The following is a 26,089-nucleotide window of genomic DNA, read 5'->3' as shown; positions in this document are numbered from 1 at the left end:
GGGCGGGCAGTGCGCGCGCTCCGCTCCGGCCCGCGCGGCTTCCGCGCCCCGCGAGCTGCGCCAGCCTAGCCAGCTGCGGGCGGCTTTCATTCCGGGAGGGGGCGGGCGAAGCGCCGCCTCGGGCCCGGCCGCTAATTGGCTGCTGACCAGAGCCCCCTGCGCCACGGGCGCCGCTCGGGACGCCGATTGGTGAATCTGGGGGAGGGGCGTGCCCTGCCGGAGCTACTGGGAGGGGAGGGCGAGATAGGGGGAGAGCAGAGGAGCGGAGGGGAGAGGAGGGGCGGCTGCCGGGACCCGCCTTCGCCCGAGCGCTGTGCCTCGGGTTGGGAACAGGTGACCAGGCCTGGGTCTGCCTCGGCCGGGTGGCGAGATTCGCCGAGGAAGCGAGTAGGCATGGGTATGGGGGGGGGGGGGAGTGCCCCAAGGTTCGTGCGCCCATCTCCCACCTCCCCGGGGCAGCCTTCCGAGAAGCCCCTTCTCCCGCCTCAGCAGGAAAAGCTGTGGGGGAGGCAGGATTTGGCGCGCTCTGAGGATGCAGTCGTCAAGTCAGAGCTTCCCAACAATCGAGAAACTTCCGTTTGCACAGTGCTTTGGAGAGCTTTCCACTGGGTGAAATCTTCGCACAAACCTGAGGCTCAGAGGGTTATGGTTCTTGCCGTAGTGAGTAGGGGAGGGATCAGGACTTTCCCACAGCGCGCGACACACTCCCAACAGGTGTTCAGAGACTGGGTGGCCATTAACTGGTGACTTCGTAGGGATGAGGGCTCGGCCAGAAAATCTTCCAGCCCTCGGACAGTGATTGTGTGTGTGTGTGTGTGTATGAAGCCCCTCATCCCTAGGTGGCCATATCAAAACCTGGGCTGCCTGTGCAGTTTGAAAAATAAACCCTGTCCAGCGTCACAATTTAATACTTTAAATGAGTAAAATATTTTTGTAAAAACAATGGAAAATAAATTGGAAGATTTTTTTCTTTTTTGAGAGAGAAGGAGTCAGCGAGCGAGCAGGGGGGAAGGGCAGAGAGAGAGGGGGAGAAGGAATCCCAAGCAGGCTCCCAGCCGTCAGCGCAGAGCCCAGCAAGGGGCTGGAACTCACCAATCATGAGTTCAGAACCTGAGCTGAAATTAAGAATCCCATGCTTAAACGGCTGAGCCGCCTAGGCGCCCCAGATTTTTGATTAGGAGGATGTGAGGTGGCCATGCCCTTCCCAGAAGGGGCAACACTTTCTTTCTTTTTTTTTTTTTAATGGAAAGCAGTAAATGTTTTTGGTATTGCGACAGGTTCTTTAGGGTTCTGCGGGACTAGGAAAATGCCTCCTCTGGTGGCTGGGCTGGCAGGCAAGGTGGGCTGCAGAGGGCAGGTCAGGACTTTCCTTCCTCTCTCTGGCTATGCTGTGGCTATTGAAACAAGGGTGGGGGGGAGCAACTGACAGCCCTCATTAGGCCTGAAGCTGTGAGTCTGACTGTGTCCAGCGGGTCTAGAGTGGCCCAGCAGGGGATGCCGGGAACCTCATGCTGGCTCTGGTTTATGGTAGAATGAACGAGTGGATCAGAATGTCAGCGGTGGAAGGGACCTTTGGGATCCTTTGATCAATCCAACCTTCCTTTACAGATGAAGAAAATGAGAGCCAGAGAAGAGAAGGATTTCTTCAAGGTCACACGGTGAATATGTCACAGCCAGAACTAGAACTCAGGTCCCTTCACGAATGGCTTGGTGGCTTTCCTGTTACACATGGACCCCGAAGGTATTTCAGACTTCATGCCTGGGTATGCATCAGCAGAAATCAAGTGTGGAACACAGGGGAAGTTGGAAGAAGAGAAAGGAGGTGGGGCCATGTGCCTTTGGCTTGATCTCCTGCCCTCAGGGAACAATCCAGAAGCCAGGTGGTGGGCATGGGGAAGGAGTTGGAACAGTACCATGATGCATATTCCAGCCACCTGTTTGCACGAAGAGTAGAAGCTATGCTTCTCAGCCTCTTCTACACCTCTGGCTCCCTCACGGTGAAGCCATGAAACCAGGCAGTAATAGTGTACACTTGCCAACCCGGTTCCTTCTTCAAGTTTGTGTTGGCACTCAAGTGAAAGAGTCGTTCCTTCTCTTTCCTCCCCCTCTCCCACCGAAAATAAATAAAAGAGCCCGCGGAAGCGTGGCGGGTTTGCTGACACTGAGCTCTGAGCTCTTACACAGGAACACCGGCCCCTAGAGTAGCATGAAGATGATTATTCTATAAATGGAAAATTCCACTCTGTTCGCACAGCCCTGCAGCCTGCATGCTTTCAAGGTGTGCAGACTTTTCAGCTCTGAGGAGCGGGAGCCACTGTGCTGAGAATAACTTGTGTAAGGAAAGTTGAAAACCACCAGCTGCGTTGGCTTCCCTTTGGTCAGGCCGAAGGGGATGGCAAGGGAGTGAGACCTTTCCTCTCCCACGTGATTTTTAGCCCTTGTGGGTTTTTTTTTTTTTTAATGTTTATTTATTTTTGAGAGAGAGAGAGAGAGAGACAAAATGAGGGAGGGGCAGAGAGAGAGAAGGAGACAGATAATCCCAGGGAGGCTCCTTGCTGTCAGCACAGAGCCCAGTGAGGGGCTTGAACTCACAAACTGTGAGATCATGACGTGAGCCGAAATCAAGAGTCGGACACTTAACCGACTGAGCTGCTCAGGCACCCCATGTTTTGTTTTGTTTACAAGGGGAATTGAAGCTTTTAAGAGAACGTGGGTAAGAACAAATGCCTTGCTGTGGGGCTGCAGGCTGGGTGGGTGAGTAGTGATGATGGCAAAAAAGATGCCCTGGAAAGAGGTGGAAGGGAGCTCCTGTGTCCCCGGGGGTCTGGCTACCTGCTTTTTCCCCAGGCTGCTCACCTTATCTGCTACCAGCCTTTCCCCCACAGTAGGTGGTTTGATCTGGAACATCTGGAAGTGGAGGCAGAGTACATGATGGCTTTTTTTCCCCTTTTTCCTCCTGCACGTGTGGCCTCTGTACCCTGGGAACCTCTGCTGTTAGTTCCCACAGAAAGGCCAGAGTGGGTGCCTGATCCAGTTCTGGGTTTAGCAGACCATTACTTTTATCACTAAGCACAGGCTTCAGCTGGGCCACGAACTCTCCAGGAGCTCTCTCCAAGGTGGTGGAGCTGACCTCAGACATGGTCTTAGCACCTCGATGAAGTCAGCCTGCTTCTTGCCCCCCTTCCAGAAGTCTGGAACAAAGTGGACAGCAATAGCTGGAGCATGAGCATTTATTCAAGGGATGCCCTCTGATTGGTGCAGCAGGAAGACAGGCTGGTATAGGCCTCATCTCAGAGGTTAGAAAGTGTTGCTCTGTCTTCTGGAATGGGGCCTATGTGGCACAAGCAGGAGGCTCTGGTGGGACGGGGTGGGTGGTGGGGTGGCCGCTTGGATACTCCGTTTTCACCTCTCTGTACGGCTCCCAGCCCCCAGCCTGAGAGGCAACACACGGACCTCAGGCATCTTGAGGATCTTCAGAAATATGAGGTCAGCCCTGGGGAATGAGGCAGCTTGGCGGGTGTCCAGGTGGCTATAGAGATGCTGTTTGTCAGGCTCTGGGTTCCTGCTGACTTGCCTGCCAAGCGCTTTCTAGGGGCAGGAAGTGCTTTGGCTTCCCCAGCTGTGGGACTTGTAGGCTAGTCGGACACATTTGTGTGCTTTGGGAGCTCTCTTCTGTAACAGTGTTGACTTTGCCTATTTTATGCCTCTAGCCGGGCTCAGGGAGTCCTGGAGATGGGGCTCCTGTCCTTTGGGGGCTTAGAGTCAGCTATAGTTAGTTGAGAAGCCCTGTGGTGAAGTGCAGGGAGGCGTCCTGAGCCTGCGAAGTCACATGCGGCTTTGAATGAGGGACTTAACCACTCTGGCCCCCAGCTCCTTCCTCTGATCCTTGAGGGGCTCATCATGTAAAGTGGCAGCCGCTTTACCCTTCTTGCTGACTCCAGCTCCAGGAGAGTCTCTCCATGGGCCTCGGGGGTTGAGCCGTGACAGGTGTAGGCCAGCAGACATATCTCATTCCCCCTTGGGCATGATTGGTTTAGGAGGGGGTTCTGGTCCTTGAAATATAAGAGGAAGTCTGTCAGGAGGACTCTGGGAGGGGATTTGCTCCCTGGCTTAAAAAGGAAAAAACGGGGCACCTGGCTGGCTTAGTCGGTAGAGTGTGCGACTCTTGATCTCGGGGTTGTGAGTTCGAGCCCCATGTTGGGTGTAGAGATTATTTAAAGATTTAAAAATCTTTTTAAAAAATAAGAAAAAAAAAAAAAAAGGCCAGGAGCCTCCCGTTTTTCCAGCCACCAGCCGGTTATGGAGCTGAGGCAGCCCTGAGGTGGGAAGTCTCATGGACAAGCAGCTAACATACTGGTGATCCCTGACCAGAAAAGTTATTTAAAAAAAAAAAAAAAAAAAAAAAAGCCTCAGGGGCATTTTTGTTGATTCCTTGGTGACTTGTTGCACAAGACAATTAAACAACTTTATTGTTTCAGCCCCTGGAAGTCGGGTATTTGACTTGCAGCTGAATTCATTCTAACTGAAACACACAGTAACATGAAAAAAAGATACATTTGGTAATTCTATCAAAAAGGTAGGATTTGGTACTCTGGCCAGGGGGAGGTGACGCCCATGCCAGGATTGTGGGTGTGTTGTGGGTGTGTGCACAGGGGTGGAAAGAAACACGGGGGACTGGGAACAGCGTCTCCTCTGTCACCCACCCCACCTCCCACCAGAGTCTCCCAGCTGATAGTAATGAAATACCCCTTTTAGACCAGCATCGCCTCGTGGACCCCCACCTGCCTCACAACCGCCCCGTGACCCGGGTTCTGTGATTGCCCTCGCGGTGCAGAAGAGGGGCTGCATGGCTCACAGCCAGCAGGGCTCAGAACCGGTGTCGCTCTCATTCCCAAGTGGGGCTTGTGTCCACTTGGAAGTACTTAAGCATACTCGCCAGGGCAGGGGGCTTCCGCAGCCTGTATGGGGGAGGAGCCGGCGCAAGGAGCTGCCGGGAGCAAACCTGGGCTCATTCCACTGTGTGTCAGAGATTGTCCCCCAACAAAACCAATTCCAGTTGAAAGAGGTTAGGTTTTTCTATTTATCCAAGAGAGTGGGTACTTTGATAAAGTGAGTAATCCTCTCTCTTTGTAAGGAGATGCTTCCCCCACTCCTCCCAGCCAGGTGGTCTCCTTTCAGAAACCTGGATTGTCCCAGTTTTGTTTAAAGCAGTACACGTAGGCCTGGAAGGCAGAGGTCCTGAGATCAGTGATGCCAGGAATGATAGTAGTAACAATAGCTCACAGGTATGGAGCCCTTTCAAGGCACTAAGCATGAACTCCTGTCTTTCTTAGACCTTCCCAGTAGTTCTGCAGTGATACCCGTTTCACAGAAAGGAAAAGGAGGTTTGGGGACCTAAAACAGTACTGCTCGGCATCTCCCAGCTAATTAGTGGGTAGGATTTCTCCGTGGCCTGCACTCTGGGCCTTGACCGTCTCGTGGCCCGTGGGCATTCGTTCAGTTAAGAATTCACCAGTCCTGCCTCCCATCTCCGTAAATGGGACCATCGGCCTTCTTTTACTCATCTTCAATCCCTGCTGTCTGCAAGAGGGGAGGAGTAAAAGCTGGGGCCTCTAGTGGAGGAGTTATACATAAAATGATAAACTATAAGGTCAAGATTGTTCTCCAGCGATGCATAAAATGATGAATTATAAGGTCAAGGATGTTCTCTAGTGGGCCTGAGGGCTGGAGTGGGGATGGCGGGGAAGATAAGATCAGTGAAGGGGATGAGACCAGACTGCCAAGCAGGGCCACTGCGTATGGTTCTGCAGGTTGTGCACTGCACAAGGACTTCCCATCTAAGGGAGTACTTTTTACTTCACAGATGTAGTAATATGTATGAGTGAATCTAAAATCGTTTATTGGTGGATCTGGGATAAATTATCTTTTTTAATGGAATCATTATACTGTGACAGTTTTTCTGACAGATGGATAAAGATATCTCGTGGAAGAAGTGCCTTTTCCTAATTTGCCCAAAACCCAAAGCTTTGGTTCTAGGCAGAGGCATGAAATTGCTATGCTTCTTGAGAGCAAGACTTAAGTTTGCCATTAGCTAGGTGCCCAAGGGGCCTTTTCAAAGCTTCAGGGGCCTTTTCTTTTTTATTAAAAAATTTTTTTTTCAACGTTTTTTTAATTTATTTTTGGGACAGAGAGAGACAGAGCATGAACGGGGGAGGGGCAGAGAGAGAGGGAGACACAGAATTGGAAGCAGGCTCCAGGCTCCGAGCCATCAGCCCAGAGCCTGACGCGGGGCTCAAACTCACGGACCGTGAGATCGTGACCTGGCTGAAGTTGGGCGCTTAACCGACTGTGCCACCCAGGCGCCCCAAAGGGGCCTTTTCAAAGCTTCAGGTGAAAGCCTCTGTCTAACTGAGCTGACCAGGCTGGGGCCATGCACGGGTCTGCTCTCGTAGTTAGAGGTGGATCAACATCTCTGTTGGGATTAACATTTTTAAGATTGCTCAAGACATTTAAGACATCTCCTGGTCTTACCTGGCTTACACTTATATTTTCCCAGCTGTCCTGAGTTCCCTAGGGATTTCTCATGCCCTGCCAGTATCTGTCCGTGATGATAAGTTGGCGGTGGTGTCTGTCCTGGGGCGTCTGTGGCTTAGGAAACAGAAGGTGGGGGGACTGCCGAAGATGGTATAAATTAAGTAGCCTGGAGCAAATCATTTTCCTTCCCTGGACTTCAGTTTTCTCTCATTTAAAATAACTGGGTGGCCTAAGTGATTTCTCGGCCCTATCTAGCTCTAAAGTTTATGTGTTCACCATCAAGGCCTGGGACTGAGTGGTGAGTGAGACCTATGACCTTCTGACCTCATGGAGCAGATGCACAAACAGTTGATGCTTTGGTGGGAGACCTATCGGTTTCCTATTGGTGCTGTAACCAATTACCAGCCACAGAGTGGCTCAAAACAACAAAAAGAATCTTTCTTCCCGTTCTGGAGGTCAGAAGTCTGGAATGGGTCTCACTGGGTTAAAATCAAGGTGTCTGCAGGGCTGGTCGCTCTAGGGGAGAATCTATTTCCTTGGCGTTTCTGGTGTCTAGAGGCCACCTGCATTGCTTGGGCTCGTGGCCCCCTTCCTTTTTCAAAGCCAGCAACAGCAGGTTCAGTCCCTCTCATTGACCATCTCTGTTTTTTCTTCCGCCTCCCTCTTCACTTGGTGATTACAGTGGACCCACCCCGATAATCCAGGTTAATCTCCCCATTTTAATGCCATCTAATTAGCAACTTTAATTCCTCCTAGAACCTTAATTCCCCTTTGCCATCTAAGGTAACATTCTCGGGTGCTGGGAATTAGGAGATGGACATTTTGGGGGGCCATTATTCTGCCTCCCACAGGAAGAGTACAAAGGACAAAGGGGTGTCATGGAGTCCCAAGACCTTAGCACATCCAGAGGTCAACTGGGCTGGTCAACCTAGATTTTCTTTGCCAGTTAGGACCTGACATGGTGCAGGGGAAGCTGTAGGATGAGGGAGCCCTATGTTGTGTGTGTGTGTGTGTGTGTGTGTGTGTGTGTGTGTGTCCATCTGTTCATCTGTCTCTTGGGCAAGTGGAAAGGTCTGAGTTGCAGGAAGGAATGATGAGCAAAGGAAGTAGAATAGGTATGGAGTACTCTAAAACTTAATAGTGATGATGATGATGTCACTTAATTTGTGGTTAAATCAAATAAAACAAACAGCCAAGTACAATAAAAACAGCAACAGCAGTATGTACTTTGGGCAGAGCAGCTGGAGTGAATGTCTTGCTCAGGAGGAGGGTAAAGATACTGACAAGTTTAATATTTTTTAATTTTCAAGCATTACAAAGTAAAGGTCATGGTATAAAGGACCTAACCCAATTTACCCTTGGTACATGACTAATCATATCTCCACATCTATTTTTCACTCCATCTCCCTCACTGTGGATCATTTTGAAGAAAATTCTGAACACCAATGTTAATTAAATTTAGATTTTGATAGGTTAGGCACATATATATTTATTATCTATATACACGTATATATAAATATAAATATATATATGGAAATGATAGAACAAATTGGAAGTATACAATAAGATGGTTGAAATAAAGCCAAACATGAAACTACTTATAATAAATGTAAATGGACAAAATGGTTCTATTAAAATACAAAATTTCAGGTTGGATTTAAAAAACGGCCATGTCCTCTGGAAGAAACACATATAAAATGTAAGGATGCAGAAAGGTTAAAGGGTAAAGGTAACAGGACGAAAGAAGATGCGCCAGTAGACGCTAACAAAGGAAGTCAACATTGCTGTGCTGAGAGCAGACAAATAGGCTTTATGGCAAAAAGCTTTACTAGAGATAAAAGGGTGGCTTAAAGATTGGATTTACCAGGAAGCTGTAACAATTCTAAACTAGCATATACCTAATAATTTGGTTTCAAAACATAGGAATAAGAAACTGAGGAAATATCCATAAGGAGATAGGAGACTTGAATGACAAACTTGACTTTATATATACATCTGTACATGTGTGTGTGTAATTATATAAAATTATCTATAAACACTGCTTTAAGTGCAGAATTTACATTCTTCCCAAGCATGCAGCACATTTATAAAAGTTCTGTGCCATCACCCAAGTATTAGCAAATTTGATAGGATTGGTGTCACATCAGATTTTCTGGACACAATTCCATTTCATTAGAAATCAACAACAGATGGTAACTAGAAAAGAATGTAATACAGGTAAGGGCAGGGGCTGATGAAACGGGGAATGAAGACATGCTAGATGGTTGACAGAGCTCAACAGTGGATTCTTATACAAGACTAATAAAGTTAATCTATTTGGCAGGATCCAGATAATCAAGACAAAACACAAAAATAAAAGATACAAATAAAAAGTTTTGTGGCTAGACGCTTCATAAATCTGAAAATGTGTATGAAATGGAAAAAAACAAGAACTAAAGAAGAATTTAAAAACCTTGATGTCCTGCAACATTTATATAAATTGAATCAGAGTTTAAAAATCTCAAAAGGGAAATACCAGATCCTGTTGCCTTTATTTTTTTTTCCAGTTGACTTTAAAGATAAATTCTATTATTCAAGGAACACGTAATTTTTTAAAAAGTTTATTTGTTAATTTGGAGAGAGAGAGACAGAGAGACAGAGAGGGAGAGAGAGAATCCCAAGCAGGTTCAGCCCTGTCAGCATGGAGCCCAACATGGGGCTTGAACTCACAGAATTGTGAGATCATGACCTGAGGTGAAACCAAGAGTCAGTCGGCTTAACCAACTGAGCCACCCAGGTGCCCCCAAGGAACAAATAATTTCAAATCTACACAAACCATTTTAGAATTTAGGGAAAAGGGAACTGTTTTCTAATTCACTTTATAAGGTTAGTGTAACCGGATCTAAAAACAAGTGTAGGGGTGCCTGGGTGGCTCAGTCTGTTGAGTGTCCAACTCTGGCTCAGGTCATGATCTCATGGTTCATAAGTTTGAGCCCCACCCACATCAAGCTTGCCGCTGTCAGCCTGTCCCCTTCTCTCTGCCCCTCCCCTGCTGGTGTTCTCCCCAAAATAAATAAATATTTAAAAACAAAAGTATAAGAAAGGAAAATTACAAGTCATGCTCAGTTGTAAACACACATACAAAAGTTGTAAACAAAATGTCAGCAAACCCAATTCAGTAATGAAAAAAAAAATTGTCAGACCCAAGGTAGATTTAGCTCAGAAATGAAATGTTGGCTTACCATTAGAAGTCATTCATGTAATTCACATTAACATATTAAAGAAAAAAATACGACCAGCAGAAGAGATGCAAGAAAAGCATTTGATAAAATTCAACATACGGTTATGATCCAAACTGTTGGAAAACTCGAAAAAGATTTCCTTAACTGATAAACCATGTCCACAAACCCACAGAGCGAATATATTTAACTCTTCTATTTAATATTGTACTGGAAGTCTCAGAGGCCATAGCCAGTACAGTATGGTAAGATACAGAATTAACATTAGAAGGTTCAAGAAGGGAGAAACAAAACTTTGACTATTTACACATCACACGATTTTTCTATGTAGAAAGTACAGGAGAAGCTACAATAAGTTGTTAGAATATTATATCATCAGAAACAGAAAATGTTGGTATATTGCCAACAACATAAATGATAAAATAACATTTATATTAACACTAAGAAATCTCTCACACCCCACCACCCCCCACAAAGAAAACACCAGATCTAGATGACTGTACAGATGAGTTCTATTCAAGGAAGAAATAATTTTAGTAATCTGTTAAAATATGTACAAGACCTTTATGGAAACAACTATAAACTTTATTGAAAGACATTGATGGAAACCTAAATTGGAGGGAGATGCCAAGTTTGTGTATTAGAAAATTCACTATTATAAAGTTGGTTCTTCCAAATTCATCTGTAGATTCAATGCTATTCTAACCAAAATCCTAACTGTGTGTGTGTGAAATTTGACAAGCCAGTTCTTAAACTTCTATGGAAAAACAAAGGCCAAAAAAGCCAACACACTCTTGAAGAAAAAGAACTAGATGGGTAGTTGTGGGGGCTTGTCAAAGATGAAAATTAATATAAGGCTTTAGCAATTCAGATGTTGGGCTACTGAGACAGCCATTGGTTGAGTGGTCAAGAATCAGACCTGGGGTGCCTGGGTGGCTCAGTCTGTTAAGCATCTGACTTCAGCTCAGGTCATGATCTCATGGTTCATGAGTTTGAGCCCCCATCAGGCTCTTTGCTGACAGCTCAGATCCTGGAGCCTGCTTCAGATTCTGTATCTCCCTCTCTCTCTGCCCCTCCCCTGTGTGTACTCTCTCTCTCAAAAATAAACATTAAAAAAATTAAAAAAGAACCAGACCCACACATATAAAGAAGCTTGATCTATGTTGGAAGCCTGATCTGTGATGGACTTTCCAATAAATAGTACTTGGATAATTGAGGATCCGTATGGGAAAAAAAAAAAGCAATAGATCCCTATATTGCATTTTAGATAAACATCAATTTCAGGTAAAGATTAAATGTGAAAGACAAAACTGTACAGCTTTTAAAACTCTAGCTTTTAAAACATGATATAGGAAAATATCCTTATGACTTCAGGGCAGGAAAGGATTTCTTAAACAAGACACACACACATAAACCCCACTAACTATAACAATAAATATTACTTATGAAAAGATGCTCATCACTCATCATCAGGGAAGCACAAATCAAAACCACATTGAGATACTACCCCACACTGGTCAGAGTGGCTAAAATTAACTCAGGAAACAACAGATGTTGGCAAGGATGTGGAGAAACGGGAACCCTCTTGTCCTATTGGTGGGAATGCAAACTGGTGCAGCCACTCTGGAAAACAGTGTGGACGTTCCTCAAAAAATTAAAAAATAGAACTACCTTATGACACAGCAATAGCACTACTAGGAATTTATCCAAAGGTTACAGGAGTGCTGATTCATAGGGGCACTTGTACCCCAATATTTATAGCAGCATTTTCAATAGCCAAATCATGGAAAGAGCCCAAATGTCCACCAACTGATGAATGGATAAAGAAGATGTGGTTTATATATACAATGGAATACTACTTGGCAATGAGAAAGAAGGAAATCCTGCCATTTGCAACAACATGGATGGAACTGGAGGGTATTATGCTAAGTGAAATAAGTCAGAGAAAGAGAGATACCGTATGTTTTCACTCATATGTGGAACTTGAGAAACTTAACAGAAGACCATAGGGGTGGGGAAGGGGAAAAACAGTTTTAAACAAAGAGGGAGGCAAACCATAAGAGACTCTTAAATACAGAGAACAAACTGAGGGTTGATGGTGGGGGATGGGAGATGGGAAAATGGATGATGGGCATTGAGGAGGGCACTTGTTGGGATGAGCACTGGGTGTTATATGTAAGCGATGAATCATGGGAATCTGTTCCCCAAACCAAGAACACACTGTATGCACTATATGTTAGCTAACTTGACAAGAAATTATATTAAAAATAAACAAAATCAAGTAAAAAGAAAAAGGAAAAAATTATGCATGAAACCTGAAAAAAAAATAAACGTTACTTAATTAAAATTAAGAACTCCTGTTCCTCAGAAGACACCACATAGTAAAGTAAAAAGGTCACGATGAGATGAGCTATTCACAATACATGTGATTGAGTAGGGTCTTAGCACCCAAACGATGTAAAAGAACCCCTAAAAATTTGATATGATTCATGTAACCCAATAGAAAAATTGGTAAAAAGTGTGAAAAGTTACCGATAGCAGAGGAAATTTGGCTAATAAGAGAATAAATAAGGTTATAATGTGGGGAATGCAAACAGGCTGCCTGATCATAGGTTATGTGTGGCTTCAGCCTTACTAGATCTTTCCAAATTATTTTCCAAATAGTTTGTACCAGTTTCACCCCCTCTAGCAGTGTGTGGGAGTTCCAGTGCCACCACATCCTTTTTTTTTTTTTAAGATTTTATTTTTATTTTTTTAAGGTTTATTTTGAGAGAGAGAGAGCATGCTCAGGAGGGGCAGAGAGAGGGAGAAAGAGAATCCCAAGCAAGCCCACCCTGTCAGCACGGAGCCCAGTGTGGTGGGGCTCGAACCCATGAACTGTGAGATCATGACCTGAGTGGAAACCAAGAGTCCGACGCCTGACTCAGCCACCCAGGTGCCCCAAGATTTTGTTTTTAAGTAATCTCTACACCCAACGTGGGACTTGAATCTACAACCCCGTGATCAAGAGTCACGTGCTCCACTGACTAAGCCAGCCAGGTGCCCCCAAGAGTTCCATTCCACCACCTTCTTGTCAACTTTGAACACTGACAGAATATTTGATTCCGCCAGTCTGGTGATGCACACATACGTACATCACCTCTTTGATGATTGGTCTTCTCCATGAAGGCAGACACCAGTCACCAGTTAGGGTGGCTTCAAGGAGTGTCCATCCTTCCTTCTGGTGGTGGCAGATCGTGGATAGTGAAGGAGAGCACAGGGAGCCCCAGGGTAGGACCCTTGCTTCTTAGGTTGAATGTGGTGTGGTGGGATGAGGAGGTCCAGGAAAACCACCAGCATCTACTCTGGTGATAAGAACTGAAAGACAAGGAAATTTGAACCTGCGTCTGCTTGTGTGAGGAGCCCTGCCATACCACAGCAAGGATGCTTGTAGTTTATGTGTCACATTTGGAATGGTTGCTTTGGGCCAAACTTGAATATCTCCTGGATGGTTATTTGGCTCTGTTTACAGTTTTAAAAAGTTGCAGGGAACTTTGCCCTCATGGCCAGCATTTCATGATCGTAATGAAGTTATAAATTAAAGAGTTAAATGTAAGAAGTTAAATGACACCACAGACAACTTAGAAGGAAGTGCACGTAAACATTTACCTCATCTCTGAACTGGGAGATGATGGACAAAATCCCAAAAGAAAAAGTCCTAGATATGACAACATGAAAATGTATGAAAAATTAACAACAACAAATGGTAAATGGCAACAACGAACAACTATTTATGGCAAATATTTCCCCCAAACAAAAATGTATGGCAAGTGTTTTCCAGAATATATTTGTCACATAAAAACACAGGTCACTGTTTTTTTTATATGAAATTTATTGTCAGATTGGTTTCCATACAACACCCAGTGCTCATCCCAAAAGGTACCCTCCTCAATACCCATCACCCACCCTCCCCTCCCTCCCACCCCCATCAACCCTCAGTTTGTTCTCAGTTTTTTTTTTTTTAATTTTTTTTTTTCAACGTTGATTTATTTTTGGGACAGAGAGAGACAGAGCATGAACGGGGGAGGGGCAGAGAGAGAGGGAGACACAGAATCGGAAACAGGCTCCAGGCTCTGAGCCATCAGCCCAGAGCCCGACGTGGGGCTCGAACTCCCGGACCGTGAGATCGTGACCTGGCTGAAGTCGGACACTTAACCGACTGCGCCACCCAGGCGCCCCTGTTCTCAGTTTTTAAGAGTCTCTTATGCTTTGGCTCTACAGGTCACAATTTTTTATGTTCATATGTATATTCATTTACTCTATTTTGTCTTAACTTTCTGATCAATTTATGTTTTATATATTATTTATATATATTTTATAAGAAATACATATAAAACACAAATGGATTAGAAAATTAACACATAAATAGAAATGAGAAAAGAACATGAACAAATGATTCATAGGTGACATAAAAATTGCTTGTAAATGTAAGGGGAAAAGGTTTAACTCCACTAATAAGCAAAGAAAGGCAAATTAAAACAAGATCCTATTTTTACCTATCAAATGATTTTAAGAATCATGCAGATTTTCAAGAATTTGAAATGGATCCTCTCCTCCCTACTCTCATGACACATATTCAGGGCTCACCTCTGGGAAGAAAATGATAAAGGGTGGGAGTTCGGGAGATAAAGCAACATATTAGCTTTGTCTATATTATTTGCATTTTTCACAGTAGGAAGTAACCTGCTGCTTGAATAATTAATATTTATTGGTAATACTTTCATTGGAAAGGTACCTTTTGTTGGAGAGCCACTTGTCATTATCTAGTAAGAGCCTCAAATGTGCATACCCATTGGATCAATGCTTTGACCTCTAGGAATCTGTTCAAAGGAAGTAACCCAAGATGCAATCAAAAGTTCAAGCAAAAATGTTTACTGAAGGATTGTTTGTAATACTATAGAATTAAAAACAACCCAATGACCAAATAAAGAGAAGCAGTTAAATAATGGTACATAAATGTGATTACCTATTATGTGATCAATGGAAGTTATGTTTTCTAATTTTTTTAAAAAATTTATTCAATGTTTATTTTTGAGACAGAGAGAGACAGAGAATGAATGGGGGAGGGTAAGAGAGAGAGGGAGACACAGAATCCAAAGCAGGCTCCAGGCTCTGAGCTGTCAGCACAGAGCCAGACACGAGGCTCCAACTCAGAGACCTTGAGATCATGACCTGAGCCGAAGTCCGACGCTCAACCGGCTGAGCCACCCAGGTGCCCCTATGTTTTCTAATTTCTAATGACAAAGGAGGATACTCATCATATAAATCCATAACTATGCTGTAATTCTAAAATACTAACAATTGTTATCCCTCGGCTGTGGGTATGAATTAGAAGCTGTGGGCTCCTTCTAGTGTTGTGTTAAGAGCTAGACTTTGGAGTCACACAGACCTTCTTCTTCAAGGCCAGCAATGGCCAGCTGACCCTTTCTCAGTTCAAGTTTGTCTGATACTGACTCTTTTGCCTCTAACTTCCCTGTACAAGGACCCATGAGCTTACGTTGGGCCCACCTGGATAAGCCAGGATAATCTCTTTATGTTAAGATCAGCTGATTAACAATCTTAATTCCATCTCCACCTTTAATTCCCCTTTGCCATGCAGGGTAATATATTCACAAGTTTGGGTGGCCATTGTTCTGACCACCACACTAGCTGGGTGACCTTGGGCAAGTTATTCTCTTGAACCTCAGTTTCTTCATCTCTAACAGGGTTTCTGAACCTCACCACTATTGACATTTTGGGATGGATAATTCTTTGTCATAAGGGATATCTTGCAGATGATAGGATATTTGGCAGTATCCATGGCCTCTATCCATTAGATGCTGTGCAATTGTCCCCTCCACACAATGTGACAACCAAATATATCTCCCAACTTCTCCACATGTCCCTTGTAGGAAGAATTGCCCCTAGTTGAGAAATGGCCTATAAAACGACTATAGTTTTTACCTCATAGTGTACTTGTGAGTATCAGACTAGATGGTGTGTATAAAAGATTTAACATAGTGGCTGGGGCATAGCAAGGTCTCCCCAAGTGGCATAGATCTGTAGTTTACTTTTTTCTTTTTTAAGATTTTATTCAATCTCTATACTCAACGTGGGGCTTGAATTTACAACCTCAAGATCAAGAGTAGCATGCTCTAGGGACACCTGGGTGGCTAGGTCTGTTAAGCGTCTGGCTCTTGACTTCAGCTCAGGTTATGATCTCACAGTTTGTGAATTTGAGCCCTGTATTGGGCTCTGTGCTGATAGCATGGAGCCTGCTTGGGATTCTCTCTATCCCTTTCCTCTGCAACCCACCCCCACCCCCCAACTTGTGCTCTCTCTCTCCCAAAACTAATTAAATAAATAAATACACACATAAATAAATAAAACTTTAAAGAAAAAGTCCCATGCTCTACCAACTGAGCCATCCAGGCACCCCTAGATCTGTGGTTTATTTTCTGAATGCATAATACTGCTATAGTAATTTAAACAGAACTTATTAGAAATAGGCACTTAACAGTTGGGCAGTAGGCCTGAAGAATAAATGACATCCAAAAGCAAAAATACCTTTTCAATGAAAATATTACACATAAATTTTAGTTATTCAGATTGAGGGCTGGGACACCAGGGTGGCTCAGTTGATTAAGTGTCTGCCTCTTGATCTCAGCTCAGATCTTGATCTCAGGGTTGAGAGTTCAAGCCTTGCATTGGCCAGCGTGGAGCCTACTTTAAAAATAATAGAGGTTAATTCCTATTTTGAAAAACTCAACTAGTACAGAAAAGACTAGTATTTTCCTTTCTTTCCCCAACCCCCATCCTCTATCACCCTCATCCTGAGACAACCCCTGAATGTAAGGGTCATGAAAGTAGTACTTCATTTGTATTTTTCATCATTTATTTTTAATTTTTAAAAATATTTATTTATTTTGAGAGTGAGAGAGAGCATGAGCAGGGGAGGGGCAGAGAAGGAAGGAGAGAGAGAGAATCCCCAGCAGGCTCTGCACTGTCAGTGCGGAACCTGGCACAGGGCTCAAACTCATAAACCATGAGATCATGAACTGAGCCGAAATCAAGAGTTGGCCACTTAACCAACTGAGCCACCCAGATGCCCCCATCATCACTTTTAAAGTAGGCTCCACGTTGGGAATGGACCAACTCGGGAGCCTGAGATTAAGAGTTGCATGCTCTGCGGACTGAGCCAGCCAGGAGCTCCAGTGTTTTCACCATTTTATCTCTAGAGGCTGAAGGAGTGTCAGCCACACAGTAGACATTCAATTCATCTTTGTTGAATGAATGAATGAATGAATGAATGAATGAGTTTAATGTGTATTATTCCAGTTCTTATAGAAGATTTGCTTGTAAATCTTAGTGGTGTTATTATTATATTCTAGCCCCACAGTTTGTTAGCCAAATGGTCCAATTACCTAACCACAAAGAACCTTAATAATTTCATCTGCAAAATGGGGTTAATAATACTACTTCATGGGGTTGTTGGGAGGATTCCAGTTCTTCGGCCATGAATTTCTGTGGACATATACACATTCTTAAATTTGGTGTATCTGAGACCCTCTGTATTGTTATGCAATTTGCTTTTTTTTAAACATTTAATGTGTCTTAGGAGCTTTCCAGGTCAGTATATATAGAGCCACCTCACTCTTTTTAGCTGCTGTTACAGATGAACCCTGGTTTATTTAAGGGATGGTGTCAAACTCCCTGCCCTCCTCCTGTGTCTGGCAGGTGCTCAATGAACAAATATCTCTTGCTGAATCACTGATTGGGCAAAGTGCTCTGAGAACCGGAGGAGCCTGTTGATATTTTAGTTTTCATCGACTGTGCAAGTCTTTGAGTCTTTTTGGTTTGAGTGCGTCAGAGTCTGGTCTGGAAATCTACCAGAGACTATTTTTAGCCTATTTGGCCAGAGGATCAGCTGCTCTGTGGAAATGTGAACTCAGGGCTGGGGCCTGTCTGCACGTGCTGCCTCTAGCAGGTGGTCACAGACTCTGGAAGAAGTACCTGGGTGTAGGGTAGACGTGACTCAAAAGCTGATGTGGAAACTTGAGTTCTTGAATCTTAAAACAGGACTGGGGGGTCTCCTGGAATTGGCTCCAGCCAATCAGTCAGGGACCTGAGGGAATTCCTGGGCATTCTTTCCTCATCCTGCTTGGATTGTGACTGTAGTGGTTGTTGGATACTGATGGGACCTCTACACTCTGGCCTCAGCCTCTGCCCCAGACCTCCTTCAGCTCCAGACAGACTATGAATGTTCACACCTTTGTGCCTTTGCTCAAGCTGTTTGCTCTGCTAGGACCTTTTCTTCCCTCTTTTTGCACTCAGGGCTCAGCTCAAATGTCCCCTCTTTTGGTAAAGCTTCCCCCTTTCCTCCAGGGGAAGAGCTGGTCACTTTCTTCTGAGGGCCCAAGGACTTTATACCTGCTACGTCCTGGTCACAACATAGGACTGACTTTTACTACCTATCTGTTCCCTTCACCAGATGAGGGCTTCTGGAGGCAAGGACTTTGATGCCCATCCTAGGGTCTGGCACAGTATGGAATTTTGCAAATGTCTGCTGGCTGAGGGAAGCTCTGTGAGTGTAGGGCAAAGGCACTGAGGAACAAGCCCGGGAAGAGAGCGAGTGCTGCATGAGGAGAAGGAGCTGAGCAGTCGTGTGATTTAGAAGCATAGGCTCTCTTGAAGAGGTCACTCATTGGCTGTCCTTGGGATAACGTCCTCATTGTCTTCAGAGTGTCCATATGGCCTGGAACCCAGAGCATCAGGCTTCAGTTCCACTCAGATGAAATTTTTGTCTAATTTCTAGAAAAATACTAACAGAAGATGGCAATCATTTCAATGATGATAATTATACATAAATGGAAAAAAGCATCTTGAAGCACTCTCCATGTGAACAGCCATGTCAGATGAGGATAATAATGGTCACTTTAATCAGGGTCTGACCCCCCAAACCTCAGCCATCCAGAATGAGGCTGAGTGGGAAGTAAGAGGCTTTGGGTAACTATCTCAGAGTTTTATGAAAGCATTTTTGCTGTGTAGAAGAGTGGGGTCCTCTCTGGGAACCCATTTACTCACACTTTACAGGCCCTTTGATCTGGATTCTCAGCTCAGACCGTAAGCTGGTGGTGATAGAGGAGGTAGTAATGTTGAAAGGGGAGAACCTGACACTGAGAGAGGACATTGGAAAACTGTAAAAAAGCTGATACAGGCACTGTTAGGACAGAGTGACCTTGGGTTAGGCCATGTAGAATTTTTTTCTTAATGTTTATTTCTGAGATGAGAGAAAGACAGAGTGCAAGCAGGGGAGGGGCAGAGAGAGAGGGAGACACAGAATTCGAAGCAGGCTCCAGGCTCTGAGCTGTCAGCATAGAGCCTGACATGGGCCTCGAACCCACGAACTGTGAAATCACGAAATCATGACTGAAGCGAAGTTGGACCCTTAACGACTAAGCCACCTAGGTGCCCCAGGCCATTTAGCATTTGAACAAATAACCCAACTTGCATCCAGTTGCCTCTATAGATATGGTGGCAGGATATAATCATTTGGTGCTGTTAATTCTAAATTATCTGCTTAAGAAGGCAGGCTATGTATAGTGCAGTTTAGAAAATGATTAACACCTAAACTGGTTTGTGGTATGTCTATCATGTGCCTATATTCATTTATGTGGTATCTCTCCTTTTTCAAAACCACCAGGTAAATAATGATTAATTGTGGGTAATATGTCCAGCACTATGCTAAGAGCTCTACCCTGTTACCTCATTTAATCTCTAACAACCCAGGGAGATAGAATTTTGGATAATCCCATTTTATAGATGTGGAGGGTGAGGCTCAGAGAGTAATGGAACACATCCAAGGTCACACAGCCAGCAAGAGCTGGAAGGGACTTTGATCCCAGGTCAATAGGCTCTAAAGGCAGTGCTCTTACCCCATTGGCCCTGAATCTGTTGTGGTTTTCCGCCCTCATCTCAGTGGACTGCAGTCTGGTGGGTGCATCTCCTGCTGTCTCTTTTCTTTTTTAAGTTTATTTATTTACCTTCAGAGAGAGAGGGTGACAGAGAATCCCAAACAGGCTCAGCATGGAGCCCAACATGGCTTGAACCTTTGAACCGTGAGATCATGACCTGAGCCGAAGTCAGACACCTGACCTACTGAGCCACCCATGAGCCCCTCCTCCCATCCTTTAATCTCTGTACTTGCCCCATCTCCCGGTAAAGTTCAGGGTGATGGAGTTGCCTCCCAGGAGGCTAGATACATTGTCAGAAACCCTGGTGTCCGCTGATGTGACATTTTGCTGATGAATAGCTCCCTTCCTGGAGCCGAAGAGTATTCATTGTCCAGTCACAGGAAAAAACACACCATGTGTCCCCTGACAGCCCAAAGATGAGTCGTGACTGTCTGGACATGTTCAGGGTGTACCCATGGCCTTTGGTTGAACCAACCACACCTTGTCTCTAGGCCAGAGGTAAAGTCTAGGGCCATCTGTCTGCCTAGTGACTGGGTCCAGCTGGAGGCAGGAGATGGCAGCTCCTGGGAGGCAGGGCCCAGGGTCCTGGCCAGGAAGTCATGTGGTTGCCCTGCAGGCTGCTGTGAGGTTGAGGGTGTGTGAGCCCTGGAATCTGCTGGGGGAGTCGAGGCATGTTGAACACAGTGTCATATTCAGAAGGGAACTTGCCACACAGCAGCAGCACAGACTGGAAAGGGCTCTGAGTGAGCCAAAGCTTGGGGGCTTTTTGACCTCCCTATGTGACAACAGCAAGTTTCCCCCTCTGGACCTCAAGGTTCCTCACTACCAAATACAAGGACAAGCAACGGCATGGAAAAATGGTAATACATATCACTGTCAAACAAGATCATGAAACAGTAGTACCCCTCCCTTTTTGTTAAATGAAACAGTTGGTATGTATATTTGTCTCTATATCTTGTGTAAAAAATATAGAAACTTGTAGGGGTGCCTGGCTGCCTCAGTTGGTAGAGCATGAGACTCTTGATCTTGGGGTTGTGAGTTCAAGACCCATGTTTGGCATAAAACTTATTTAAAAAAAATATACATACATATATATAATATATATATAATATATTCTATTTATGTATTCATAAATTCATGAATTTATATGTATATATTTATATCTATCTATATATATGTGAAAGTGTATGTGATATAGAAGGATATACATAAAATTGGTAACCGAGGTCATCTCCGAGTGGTAGAATTATGGGTGATTTATTTTTCTGCGTATATATTTTCTTATTTTTGAAAAGCACAAAAATTTCCAATCTGAGATGTCAGATTCCAAACCTTGTGCTCCTGGCTCATCTGTACTGCTGCCTCTGCTATTTAAGCCCAACAGTGACTGTCCTCTGTGGTCCCGGGAGACCAGAAAGTTCTGGGGAACTGCACCTGCTCACTCTGTTCCTTCTTCCCACCAGGTCCTTCATGTTGCACACGAGTGTGCTTTCAGCCAGAATTTTGTGGTGCTCAGTGGAAGTCTGGAGCCTGTATGTTTCTTCATCTCTCACCACTGCACCGGTTGGCCCCACCCTCAGATCAAACAGCATGATGGCCCTGGAGAGATGAGCTGGAGTAGATGAGGCAGGTGAATGGTGCTGTGTGATGTCTGCTCTGTTTTTCTCTTTGTCTCAGCTCAGGCTGCTGTGATAGCAAGATACCAGAGACTGGGTAGCTTATAAACAACAGAAATTTATTTCACTGTTCTGGAGGCTGAAAGTCCAAGATCAAGGCACCAACAGATTGGGCGTCTGGCTTACAGATGGTCATTTTCTCCCTGTGTCCTCACATGGCCTCTTTTATAAGGGCACTAATCCCCTTCATGAGGGCCCCACCCTCATGACCTAATCATCTCCCAAAGGCCCTGCCTCCTAATGCCATCACATTGGGGATTAGGTTTCAATTTATCAATTTGGGGAGAACAGAAACATTCAGTCTACAGCATTCTCCTTCTCAGCTACTCTTTGGGATCACAGCTGTCCCACACCCCTTCCCTCCACTCTCCTCCATCTCCCCTAGTAAGTCCTGCCCAACTATCAAGGCCAGCTCACATGCCACCTCGTCAGTGAGGGCTTTGGCGCTTGACTGGGGAAGTGAGTTTCATCCGCATGCTTTCCCACGCTCCTTCCTTGAGTTCCTCTGGAGAACTCGCTCATGTTATGTGGTTTGGTGGGGCTGTCAATCATAGCACTGCCCCTGCCAGAGGCATGGGCACACAACAAGGGCTGATAAATCAGAGGATCCAACCTCACTGGCCACAGAGATTGGATCAGTGATGGGTATGTGACTCAGATAGGACCAATCAGATTCCTCCCTGAGACTCATATGCAAAAATTGCAAGAGAGAAGCGTTCTTTTTGCTGTCCTTGCTTACCTGTGTGTGATGCTATGAGTCTGTAGCAACTGGCGGCCATCTTGCTTGCATCAAAAGAGCACTTTTAGAAGAAGACCATATACAGGCAGAGGCTGAATGACACCATTGCTTCAGCATCTGCATTCAGCTATACCTGAAGCAGATACTCCTGCCTTCCCAGTTAGGTGAGCCAGTAAATCCTCTTTTTGTTTGAGCTGGTTTGAAATGGGGTTCTCCTCCTTGCATCTGAAGGACACCTGACCAGTATAACTTCCCTGACACCCCCTGGTGTCCCCTACCATGTCATTCTTTAGAGTTAGTAATTCATACTCCTGTGCTGCATTGTTGCCGCTTGCTACTGTCCTCCTCCTCAGTAGGACCTCCCTGCTCCTTTTTCCGCCCACAGCTCTGAGACCATATATCATTAAAATTAGTGAAGGGTGATTGAGTGAATCGGGGAGGGATGAGTGCATAACGGCCACCTTGACACCCTTTTGGCAGCTGCTAACACTTCTACTAAGGATAAGCTGGGTCTGAACTTACCCTGCAAGGAGACTTGAAGAAAACAAACAGTTAGTCAGCCCCACCAGCCAACATTCCTACTTCAGGAATGAGGCTGGGCTTGGGCAGTGCCTTGATGATCCAGTTCTGACCTGCCAGTGGCTTAGAGAACAGACAGAACTGTTTCCGGAGGAATAAGAGAGCCCGAAGCCATAGCACTGGCACTTGTCAGGGACAGAGCTGCCATCAGAGCACTTCTTGGCCCCTTGGAGGGTAGTCAGGAGCTGGCTAGGAGGTCAGAGGCAGGACCCCTTGAGATGCTGGAGCCACAATGAAGACAGGGGTCCATTTGGAATGGATGGATGGAAAGCTGACTTCCTGCCAGGAATCTTAACCATGCATAGTCTCAGCTCTTGGGGAAAAGTTCAGATTTATTTAGTGTGATGCAACCCTGGGACATAGGCACTGTTTTCCATGTGGCTGCAAGAATAAAAGTTATGATGGATTTTTAAAAAAATGGAATCAAATGATCAACATGTTTCCAGGTCTGCAACTTGTAGAAAGCTTGGTGGACAGTTGAAGAAATGTTTCCCTATAATAAATTAGAAAGTGTTTTATTTTCCTTCAGCTAATCTTTCATAATAATTTCGATTGTGGCATGGGAAGGCAGGATTCTTTTAAATAATTCTTCCCTGAAACATAACATCTGCCGGTCCCAAACTGCCAGAAAGGACCATTGATTACTATGAAATAGATGAAGATTAGATATTAATTCTACAATTTGCCCATATTTTATTTTCATCTGTGGATGGCATCCCCTCCTTATGCTGGCTCTCGAGAAAATACCATGATTGTGACTTAGGTATGCAGTAAGTCCATGGATGGTGGTTGTAGCAAAAACATGGACAGCACGAAAGGCAAATCCATATTTAAATACTCTATTCCAATGAGAAAAAAATGGCCGCTCCTTCCACGATGGAAGTGATCCAATGTAATCAACTTGCCACCAGATCACTAGCTGGTCCCCTTGGGGAGAGGAGACATTGTAACCATATGAGCCTTAAAGAGTGGAAGTCCGCATTGTTGAGCTCATGCATATTTTCCATTCATCAAAGTGCCATAGCCACTTGGGTTGATGTTCAGAGGCAGTGTTCAGTAATCTCTAAAAGTCTAGTTATTTCCCCTTCTCTAAAGCAAAACCTGGTAACCTGCTGGAAGACTATTTTAGGGTAGCAGAGTTCTTTCTAAAGGGGACTGTGGCAGATTGTTTTTTCCAAACATGGCTCTGTTGAGTGTAGTTCATCTCACGTGTTTTTCTTTATGATATGCTGTTGAGATTACTCCACTGAGTGGTAGGGCCTATGATCTCTTTCTCTAAATATGGGCTGGTCTTAGTTCTAAAACACAGAACATGGCTGTAATAGTAAATTTTATGTGCCAGTGTAACTCTGCTAAGGGAATGCCAGATACCTGGTAAAACATTATTTCTGGGTGTGTCTGTGAGGGTGTCTCTGGAAGAGATTAGCAATTGAATTGGTGAACTGAGTAAATCAGATGGTCCTCCCCAGTTTGGGTGGGCAATTGCCAATCTGCTGACGGTCTAGATAGACGGCCTAGGGCGAATTCTCTCTGCTTAAACTGAGACATCCATTTTTTCTTGCCCTTAGACATCAATGCTCCTGGTTCTTGGGCATTCAGACTCACATCAGGGTTTACACCATTAGCTGCCCCCACCCCTCTCTGCCTCCATTCTTAGGCCTCTGGACTCAGACTGAATTATACTACTGGATTTCCTGTTTCTGCAGCTTGCAGATGGCAGATCGTGGGACTTCTCAGCCTCTATAACCATGTGAGGCAATTTCTATAATAAATCTCCGCTTCTATCTATCTATATATATCCTATTGGTTCTGTTTCTCTAGAGAACCCTGACTAATACAATGGCAGTAGTGATGGTTGGCATGAGGCTAGGTTAAAAAAAGCAATACAGTTTCCATATGGTTCTCTCTCTTTCTCTTTTTCCTTCTCTGTCTCTCTCTCTCTTTCTCTCCACACACACACACACAGCACACATACACACACAATACATGAATATATATACATATCACACACATATATGCACATCACACACATGCACACGTATATGCATGACATGTGCCTTGGGAATTCTGAGCCAACCTATAAGAAGTCTACCAGCTATCCTGAAACTGCCATTCTGGACAGACCACATGTGAAGTTTCCATATAGAGAGAGATGGTTGAGGGGCCCAGTTGTTCCAGTCCTTGGCTGTTTGCGTCCTCTGAGCTTTAACAGCCAGACATCTGGATGAGACTTCAGATGATTTCAGCCCCCAGCCTTTCAGTTGCCCAGCTGATGCCAAGTAGAATAGAGATGAGCTATTTCCACTGAGCCCTGACCAAAATGCAGATTTATGAGCAGAATAAATGATGTTTTAAGCACCAAGTTCTGGTTTGGTATATAGCATTATTTTCAGAGTCTCTGGGCCTCTGGACTGGCTCAAGTCTGGGAAGGGTTTGAGGGGCTTTGATTCTGTTGTGCTCATTCAAGTCAAACCTTTGCTCACCTGACCTAGAGCTTTCTCTTTATGCAAATCAAGTCAGCAGAAGGGTCCTTGTCTCTTTCAGTTCTAGGGACGCCATGATCTCATGATCGTTAGCCAATACTGAGGATCTCTGCTTGCCAGACCAGCAACACTTGGCTCTGTTGCTCATTACAGAAACCATGCTATACCTTGTCTCTGGTGATTGAATACCATCCTCTGGCCTCTGCTTCCTAGGATTTAAGCTTTCCTATTGAGTTCAGGAAACACTATTTGATGATGCCATCATTGTGGAGAACAACCATAATAAAGACCTTCAAGGATGGTATGCAAACCCCATCAAAGTATTTCTCAGAGCCTTGGTGCAGGGAGTGTCCTCTGGATCCTCCCAAGGATCCTGGCTGTAGGGTGGGTGGAGCAAGTCTCACACAGCAAACCTACTTCAGCATCCCAGTCTCCTCAAGACTTTGGACACATCCCCTACAGTGTACCACAGAAGATTCGGCACTTCGGCCTCATTCAACATTGACATGTTTGAGTCAAACCAATGAAAAACTGGAGCCCTAGGCCTATGACACCTTTCAGTGTAGAGGCTGAATTTCAAGATGTGCTAGAGGGCTTCCCAGTTGAGATACTGATGTAAAAAATATAGTCCCTCTTGTACACCTTGCAGAAGCAAATATGAAACTTTTTTTAATGTTTATTTATTTTTGAGAGAGAGACAGGATGTGAGTGGGTTAGGGGCAGAAAGAGAGGGAGACACAGAATCCGAAGCAAGCTCCAGGCTCTGAGCTGTCAGCACAGAGCCTGATGCGGGGCTCAAACTCACAAGCTATGAGATATGACCGGAGCTGAAGTTGGACGCTCAACCAACTGAGCCACCCAGGTGCCC

At 44.8% G+C, this 26,089-nt stretch overlaps 1 long non-coding RNA gene across 2 annotated transcripts; it reads left to right on the top strand.

Annotated features, from left to right (window-relative positions):
- Positions 1-84: 84 nt before the first annotated feature.
- Positions 85-25,100, top strand: LOC123380933. 2 transcript variants are annotated; one of them, XR_006587363.1, is made up of 3 exons: positions 91-387; positions 1,609-1,741; positions 21,208-25,100. It is a non-coding gene; the product is annotated as an uncharacterized LOC123380933 (long non-coding RNA). The 2 variants fall into 2 exon arrangements; XR_006587364.1 differs by lacking the exon at positions 21,208-25,100 and having other exon boundaries at positions 85-333; positions 1,609-2,492.
- The last annotated feature ends 989 nt before the right edge of the window (positions 25,101-26,089 follow it).

The sequence above is a fragment of the Felis catus genome, chromosome D2 (assembly GCF_018350175.1).
Source record: "Felis catus isolate Fca126 chromosome D2, F.catus_Fca126_mat1.0, whole genome shotgun sequence".
NCBI lineage: Eukaryota > Metazoa > Chordata > Mammalia > Carnivora > Felidae > Felis > Felis catus.
The sequence above is the reverse complement of the archived record's forward strand: the minus strand, read 5'-3'. Positions and strand labels throughout refer to the sequence as shown.